Source organism: Medicago sativa, chromosome 5, assembly GCF_051527215.1.
Source record: "Medicago sativa cultivar Bolivia chromosome 5, Bolivia_mono, whole genome shotgun sequence".
NCBI classification, from domain to species: domain Eukaryota; kingdom Viridiplantae; phylum Streptophyta; class Magnoliopsida; order Fabales; family Fabaceae; genus Medicago; species Medicago sativa.
The window spans coordinates 46,531,929-46,538,548 of NC_140753.1; the positions used below are offsets into that span (position 1 = coordinate 46,531,929).

The 6,620-nt window shown below is 34.6% G+C and overlaps 1 pseudogene across 1 annotated transcript; it reads right to left on the bottom strand.

Annotated features, from left to right (window-relative positions):
• Nucleotides 1-3,298: 3,298 nt before the first annotated feature.
• LOC146922460 (uncharacterized) lies at nucleotides 3,299-5,589 on the bottom strand (annotated as a pseudogene). Its single transcript, XR_015012477.1, has 6 exons — nucleotides 5,363-5,589; nucleotides 5,054-5,272; nucleotides 4,869-4,961; nucleotides 4,662-4,766; nucleotides 3,611-3,926; nucleotides 3,299-3,505 (listed from the first exon to the last, which is right to left on the bottom strand). The product of XR_015012477.1 is annotated as an uncharacterized LOC146922460 (transcript).
• Between the last annotated feature and the right edge of the window lie 1,031 nt (nucleotides 5,590-6,620).

Genomic DNA, 6,620 nt, shown 5'->3' on the forward strand with positions numbered 1-6,620 from the left:
AGCAATGCGATCGGATGTTAGTTGATCGAAGAGAAAGAAAGCTCAATACAAACAAGAGAGGGATGCAAAGCTCAAAGAAGCTGGGCCGATAAGAATGAAGACTTTCTTTTGGAGAAGATGGCGGAAGTAAGGGAGATTGCAGATGTAAGCGCACGAGATGGCTACAAAGAGAGCCGGTGCTTCGTAAGCCGGTGTTCAAAAGTCTACTTCTAAAGTTGCGATGACTCGGTCGAATTCCTCGGGTATCCAATGACTTACATACATCTTGTACTACATCTTCTATCCCACCCGAAGACACTTCATCGCTAGATCACCTAGAAAGCCATTACTTAGGTGAATTACCCAAATCTAGCTTTAACCCAAACTCGGAAAAAGCCTGCGAAATGGCTTACGAAGCAGCGCTTCGAAAAAGTCATTTCAAAAAGCCCCCAACAACAACAACCAGAATCACAAAAGACTCCATCACCACAACAAAAACAACTCGAACCACAAAAGACCACTTCACCACCACATCAACCACCTTTTGTTCCCGAACCCGTTCTGAACCTTGTTCTTGAACCTACTATTCCCGAACATAACACACATGAACCAGTTGCTCTGAACAACCTGTTCTTGAGCCAACCCAATCTTCTACCATTCCTTTACCCGTACGGATAGTCAAGGTAACCAACTACAATGGTGTGTACGATATGGATTTTGACTCGAGGATGATCAAGATGATCATGCCTCGATATGATTATAGACACCGATCCCGACCAACCATCAACCAGCCAACCCTTAACCACAAATGGCCAATCAACAACTAACCTAGCCATTGTCCCTACAGCCCCACCAAAACCTTCTAAACAACCTTCACCACCCACCATTTTCCTGGATTCTCAAGTGTTACAAGATGTGTGGGAAGACATTGCTTACGAAGCACTCAAGTGATCAAAGAAAGAAATGACTTAGGTCATACGATAAGTTATCGAAGCAATGGAGGAGACTGAAGGAATGGGCGGTATACGTCATCTCGGCTCTACATGACTCCCGTATTGAAGCTCGAAGCAAGCTAAGTAGAAGGCTGGAGGACCGGCTAAATCGTGTGGAAGAAAATGTTGAAGATATAGAGGTCCTTGGAACTTGGGTGAAGAATCCATTGAGCATTAGAGGAAGAGAACTGAGGATTTCCTTCCTAAATTCATTCATCCCAAGGATCAAGATTTATCACTCCTTTCTAAAATCAACCCGAGCAATGTTGCACTTGATGGCCTTAGTACGAAGAATATTGTGTTAAAAGAAAGGAATAAGGAATTGGAGCAAAAGCTACAAGAACAGGATCGAAGTTGTTAAAGATTGAAGCCGAAATGGAACAATCAAGAATCGGGGAAGAGAACTACAAATCGAAATGGATAGGAAATATGCGTAAACTCAAGAGATATTGAAGAAGATCTTAGAGAATCAAAATAAGCCAAACCCTTAGTTGCACACCTAGAGCTTGTTTTTGTTTCTTTATGCTTCGATTTATAGTGTTTATTTCCTCGTCTCTAACTTAGTTTTCGCTTCGACTATTTTTATTCTTCTGAATTTTTTTGCTTCGAGTAATGTTAATTATTTATATCTTGTGAATACTCGTTTTTGCTCGATAATCTTGTTTGATTGTTATCCTCTTAGTATTTTTAGATGATTATATAATGCTGCGAACCTTTATCTTATGTTTTTTCCTCATCTCTTCTTTTTGTTTATACCTTTTTGATTAATGACAAAAGGGGAGTATATGTGATAGTATTTAAAGGCTACGAGCCCCATTAATTATATTTGAAATTTTTTGAAAAACTTCTATTTTACCAAAAAGGGGGAGTATCAAATTTCAAATAAAAATTAATTGAACCACTCTCCTTATCTATAATCTACTTCTTTCCATTTTATTTAAGCTCGACATTATTATTGCGCTAAAATGAATTTAATTAACCTGGATAGAACTTAGGGAGAGCTTACAAACTTCACCTTAAAGACTATCGGACTCGGGGGAGTTAGAGCTTACAAACCTCGAGACTGCGAGCTTACAAACCTCAGTAACCCCAAAGTCAACTCGTTAATTAGATTAACAACAATTGATCCATTTTAAATACTATCGTTTGTCATCATCAAAAAAGGGGAGATTGTTGGAACAAAATGTGTTTAACAATGAACCTTAATGAGTTTTGATGATAACAAGGTATTAAAAATTGTAAATTGGACTAGCTAATATTTGTTCAAGTGTACGGGACCATAGTTAAAATTTTTACATCATTAATTGGTACCGAAGAACAAATAAAGAGCAAAAGAAATCAACAAATTGAAGCTTAGACGCTCCCGAAGGCAATATGCTCCCGAAGACAAAAGGCGCTCCCGAAGGCAATATGCTCCCGAAGACAAAAGGCGCTCCGAAGTCAACTTGCTCCCGAAGAGAGAAAAGCGCTCCTGAAGTTAAGTGCTCTAGAATACTAGAAATCTTGAAGTGCCACGTCATCATCGAAGCTGCCTCATCGAAGCCATTTCACCGAAGCCGAAGATCAACCGGATTTGCAAAATTCAAGGATTCAAGAGTTGTTTCATGGATCGAAATTCATCAAATGACGAAGACTAGTGGAACGTTGCAACGGTCATTTCAAAGTTGTTTGAAGGGATTTGCTTGCAAAAGAAACGAAAGCGTTGACATTGTACCGTGTACGAACCGTACAACCACCTTCTCCACTACTCGTTTTGTGTCCACGCTACAAGACAAGAAAACAGCTCCGAATACGGCTTCGCTGCAAAGATGTTCCTTTGGATTAGGAATGGATTTCAAATTGGTTCTTCATAGGACAACAACCAAATCAGGCAACACTACAAGAAACTTGCCATTTTGCAACGGCAAAAACCGTTGGTAAAGGTCTCAAAAGCCGTTGGTATAGGTCATAAAATTTATACCAACGCCCACCTCGCTACCGTCTAGGATACTATGCTTATACCAACGGCAAGAATGCCGTCCCAATAGCTTATACCAACGGAAAATTAGCTTGATGCTATAGATTTCGGAGCTATAGCAACGGCATTTTACACCTATTAAATAGCTTTAGTCAATCTCCATATCCGTTGGTATAGGACCAAAGCGTCCGTTGCTATAGGTTCTCTTTTTTTTTAAATAAAATTCACCCTAATATAAATATTTTTTAATAATAATAATAATAATAAAATTTTCACAAGACCAAAAAAATAATATATTCGCAATACTTTTTTATTGCACTACACAAAATTTAAGGTAACATAAAAAAAATCAATTATATGATCAAAGTAGTAAGTCTTACAAACATATCAAAATAAAAAAAATAATGTCAATTTTATATAATAATCAACACAAAAATAGATACTACATCAAAAAAACACTAGATGAGCCTAAACATATCCAAGATAAAAACAATTTCTAATCTTCCTATCTTCCGTCTTCATCACCGCATCGACTTGAAGAATTTATCTGGTTTGGAGTACTAGCACCATTTGTGGCCTATTAAAAATAAAAATAAAATATGTTACAAACTCTACTTAATTCATGTTATCATAATATTCGAAATCCGAACTCGAAAAGTAAAATATCAATTATATAACATACCTGTTTTGCAGCTTGTAAAATATCATTCAAATCTTCTTGAGATAATCGATTTTGTATCACCGACATCATATTTGCCATAAACACATTTGTCCTCTCTTGACTTTCTCGCATTTTCTTAAGTTCATCCCTCAATTCTTGATTTTCGGACAAAGTAGCTTTTGATTTCTTAGGTTTGGGAATATTGCCTATACAACGCACATGTCCCCTCTTTTCGGCTCCTTTTACTCGGAATAAATGTCATTCTTCCAAGGCATATGACTTTGTGTCCCAACCGATTGAGAAGTTTCGCCTCATTATTATGTTTGTTTAGTTCTTCCTGAAAAATTATAAGATATATAGATTATAAGAATACATTTTAAAATAGAATTCATTAATATGACAATCAAAACAATTGAAAAAGGTCACTTTTATGTCATAATCATAACATAAATGTTCATTGAAATAGAACAATTGAACATAATTCGGAACGAGAATTCAAAAAAGAGTTCATTAATTTAAAACAAAATTCGAGAACATAATTAAATTAGAACAACTGAACTCGAACAATTAAAACAGAATAAGCGGGGGTCAAAGTAATGGTTGTGGATGGTCATTCGAATAGGGGACCGCTCATTCGAATATATCGCTTATTTGTAACTACTAGTTCAATTTTACCAACAATAAAAACACACAAGATAATGACAAGACAATTCGAAATGAGGCCAATATAAATAACAAAATTCCCCACACCGAATGGCATCATAAAAATCATTCAAAGGGAACTAACTGAACTATACTTGCAAAACAAACTTCATAACATAATTCAATCAGAGCAATTGAACCAGTAACAATTGTTACAAAACAATTAAAATTGAATAAGCAAGTCCAATTTTATGTCACAATCGTAACATAATTCGGAACAATTAAAACAGAACAATTGAACCAAGCTTTCAATTCTTACGGTCATAATTCAATTTTATACAACAACAGGGGATCCAATTTCATTGATTTAACATATCGTTTCAGTATAAGTTATAGAATCAAAAAAGATATGAACGAAAGAAAGTCTTACTATAAATCTTGCAGCATGTTCATTAACAATTGAACCATCTTTACGAGTATGTGTATCAATGTAAATCTCTTTGCGTGTGGGCGACACTCCTTTGGCTTTTTCTTTCTGATACCAAACAAATGAAATTATAAGTAATTTGTTTTTGACAATAAGTAATTTGTTTTATAAATACAATTTATTCAATTACAAGTTCAAATATTAACTAACCTTCTCATTGATCAATTTTGGGAGACTTTTTGTACCCATGCAATGAATATCTTCATATCTTTTACGATTACGACTATTCTTTTTACTTTCTTTCTACAATTGATACAACATAATGTTAGTAGAAAGAAGGAACCAAATTCGAAGATTTTTATAGTATGATAATATCTCTTTTAAATTTGATTTACTTATGCCTCTTCAGAAAACCAATGATGAACCAATTCACGATATTGACTTCAGTCAACTCGAGAATCTAGTACAACATTTGCAACTTCTTCTTCCGTTTTACTTGCGTCAAATGTCTTTCCTTTTATAGAACACTTCCATTGTTTCCACTTCATATTCATCTCATGTATCGGATATTCTTTTGTAGTCTCATTCATAGGAGGATCAAACCCAAAGAATTTCTACACATATATAGATGTGTTAAGTAAATACAACATTAGTGATAAAAAAATTGAGCACATAATTATTTAAATATATTGTTAATATAATACCTCTATTTGCAAAACCATGTCATTCTTATTCTTAGCAGTGCATATCTTTCCAAGATGTGAGATTAATTGGAGCATATTGTTTCCTTCGAACCAAACTCCCTATGAAACGAGTAAGAGTTGACCCTTCGTCACCAATGAATTGACCGCGCTTGTCCATCTTAACAACTATGTAACTTTTAGGATCCATTTCCCATACATCATACATTCTTGTTGGGCCTCTTTTTTCTTGGGTTGAACATCAACAAGCAAAACGAGAAGATGTTATATAATTCAAACATAAACTATATATAAAATAAATTACAAAAACATAAACTATATATAATTGAAACCTTTATTAATTTCTAGTTCTTCTTCTCGCTTCTATATACCGAAGGAATATAGTCGAAATCTTCGGACTCATGTGTGACAACTTCCACATGACTTGGGTTGGGTCTAGTTTCTTCAACATTGCTTCCTTGGGCATGAGTTGAGGTTGTATGAGTTTCTTCGCATTACTTCCTTGTGCATGAGTTGAGGCCGTATGAGTTGCACTAGTTCCTTGGCTTGAGTCTTTTAACCTACGACTCCCAATATTCAATTTTCTCTTCTTTGCCATTGCTGCAATACTTTAAATTAAGTGAGTGATGAACACAAACTTGCACTAGTATGACGACCATAAAAAGTAATAAGTCAAGTCCAATTGCATACAAAAAGCAAAACATTCACTAAACATTTTGAGCAATAGTATGATGACCATAGAATACAAATGGAATGATAAAATATAGAATCAAAACTTTCACCAAACATAATATAGAATCAAAACATTCACTAAAACATTTTGATCAACATAAAAAGCAATAGTATGCCGACGATAAAATACAAAGGGAATGATAAAATATAGAATCAAATCCTTCACTAAACTTAAGTTCATATTTCTACTTTTATCAACAATGCACAATTGCAAAGTGAACTCCATCTAAAATTAAGTAACACTACTATAGAACTTTTGTATGTTCTACAAACAGCAATATATCTTAAGGTATGGACTATTAATAAACAAAACTATTAGAACAATTATATCTCATAACCTAGAAATACAAACTGCAATTACTTCATTTTTTAGTCACATCCACCTTTAAATCGATGGCGGAGCCAGATGAAAAAAATTGGGATGGCCACTATCAAATAAACTAAAATATATAAATTGTTGTTTTTTAAACGAGAAAATATATGAATACGCTCCACACGAACAAGGATAGGACTCGTTGCTAATTGTACA